The following is a 2,758-nucleotide window of genomic DNA, read 5'->3' as shown; positions in this document are numbered from 1 at the left end:
GCAAAGCTGTTTCAAACAGCTGTGCAGCAGTGTTCTGTTTCCTGACTCCTCATGGGTCTGTGCTGTGTGTGCAAACCTGAAATTTAGGGCAATGTCCTTTGGGGCTGATGTTGCTGCTCTATAACCAGGTCTCAATCCTAGAGCATCTCCTCCTGAAACACTTAGTAGATGTGTTCCTGATGTGGTTTCTATAAAATGTGGGTGGTTTACCCTTACGTCCCTCGTTTGTTTATATTCCTGTTTTGTGGTGAAAGGTTCTTCTTAAAAGGCACCACTGCAATTAAACCAAATGGTGCCAAGAATACAAAGCCCTTCTCTCTTATAAGAGCCTCTAAATTTAAGTGTAATGTGTCAATGCAGTGTTTTCAGTGTCTGCCATGCATCAGTCTCTGCTCTGAACATCACCAATCCTTGGAAAGTAAGACTCCCGGTTTCTGAAGTCACTGACTGGCCTTTCACCCTTTTTTGATGTTTCATAATAAAGAGAATGGGAATGAATTTGTGTATATATTAGGGATAAAGGCATAATGACAAGAATATAACTGTCTTAATCTGCCCAGTCATGATTGTAGAAGAACAAGTAGAAGAAAATTATTATTTTCTGTAATCCCCCTGAATGTTGTTCAATTATGTATCAACTGACATACAGATGTATGAAAGAGCATGGCTTATTTTGTCAGCCTGTAAATTAAATGTCACTCCTGATATGCACCTTCTTGAAGAATTTGTGGTTTGGGTTTTTTTTTTAGATTTCCTGTTGTAAATGTGTTTATAGATGCTACTACTGGCTCTTTAATCAGAAAAAAGGTGAGGGAAGAGAAAGGAAATCTGAAGAGGAGAGCTGAACTCTGAACCTAAAAACTTCATTTCTACAGAAAAGACATCTGACTGTCATCATACTCTGTTACACTCTATGACCATCCAAACCATGAAAATATTGTGGCTGAACGTGCATTGCATTGGTGTCTTAAGCATGACAGCTACAGCCCCACAGTGAGTAATCTGACTTCAGCAAAATCCCTGATTTACAAAGTCATCTTCTGTCTCTTTTTAGTGTACTATTTACCCTTCCTTTCTCCAGCTCAGTAACTTTTGGAGCCATCTTTTGCAATTCTCAGCTGTGTTTGACACAATCAATACTGGGAGCCTAATGTACTGCTGCCAGCTTTGTGAAAGTACTTGACTGATTATAGAGAGGAGAGATGGGGGATACAAGAAGCGTATCAGCATGTCACCTTGAAAAAGGCTGCAGTAGGTGTGCCCCTGCAAGCAGACATGGAAGAGCCCACACAAAAATGACAGTTTTGCTTGCCCAAGTCTTGTTGAAGGTTGGGGGTCCTAAATGAAATAACAAGAAAAGTTACAACTAGAGCTAGTGTCATCCAAGATGTTAACTTGGGTCACACATTGTGCACAGCCACAGGAAAGGTCTATTTTCACCCCATCAGCTCCAAAGTCACATCAGCAACACCCCTTATTAATGTCTCAGTGATGAATGTACCACTGGCAGCAAGAATTCTCCTCTCCTTGGGAGTGATGGCATCTATGAATTAATTTTAAAAGCACAGAAGCAATTCAACAGCTCAGCATCTCTTTACATTCTCTTCCCAAGGGAGACCATTCTTCCAGTTTGCCTCCACTAAAAGGCCCAGAAGTTTTTCATATCTATCTTTTGGTGAGTGGGTCATATATATGAGTGCCAAAAGTAGTGCCAATGTCTCAGCAAACCAGTTTCCAGAAACTGAGGCAGCACAGGTTGTGACAGTATTAAGGCAGAAGGTTACTGTTTTATTGTTAAGACTTGTGATTTGCAATGTTGTCATCCAAAGACAGAGCAGCTAGAGCAGAGGGATGGCCCCACTGGAGGACTGTCTGCCCAAATGTCCTCCCTAGTTGTGTTTTTAGTGGCAGACCTTTGTGGGGAACATGTTGAATGCCTTTGTAGGCCAGCAGCAAAGAGATTTAGAGAAGCTCAGGATTGGGCAGCACAAGGGAATGAGTAGTGAGACTACAGATGTAGCAGTACCAGATGCAATGCTAGGAAGACTCAAGGCCAGAAGCTATACCTGTGCAATTTGCATACATCTCCAACACATGAGCTCTGCTGATCTTCACCAGCATAAGCCAGAAAAAGCAGCTTGGCATCAGACACAGACGTGTGAGACAGAGCCATGTGTTGCCTGCAGGTGGGCAACTGAAGTGTGCATGGTGGAGACAGGACCATCTGTCAGATGGACACCTGAGGCAGTTTCCCAGGAGAGGAGGCTGTCATCTATCATGGCTAACAGCCAGCCTCCTGGACGCAGTGCTCATAGGGAATACCTATCACTACTGGACCTCAAAAGTCTGGAAACACTGGAAAGAAGAGCTTCCTGGCTCTTTTCCTACAGACATTTCACAGTACTGTCTAGGGGAACAAATGCACTTTATACAAGAAGATAAGAGAAACTGACAGAATGGTCACTATGTATGAGTTTTACAGTTTTAATAGTCAAGTTTTATGGCAGTATCTTATGCTAAGATATCTCTCTCTCTCTTTATGCCCAACTAAATGAGTTTATTCCAGCAACATAATAACCACATCTGAATGCGTCTTGCTCAAACTTACAGAGAGAGCTAAAAAGTAATAAGGACTTTCCAAGAACCTGACAACCCCTCTGTTTGAATAGATTTGGGACAAAACTTTTAAAATGAGCTACAGTCTAGCTTTGTTGACAACAAATCAACAGCAAACTCCAGTGTATGGACACCCCAGGAA

Source organism: Vidua macroura, chromosome Z (genome assembly GCF_024509145.1).
Source record: "Vidua macroura isolate BioBank_ID:100142 chromosome Z, ASM2450914v1, whole genome shotgun sequence".
NCBI classification, from domain to species: domain Eukaryota; kingdom Metazoa; phylum Chordata; class Aves; order Passeriformes; family Viduidae; genus Vidua; species Vidua macroura.
This window is presented reverse-complemented; position numbering follows the sequence as displayed.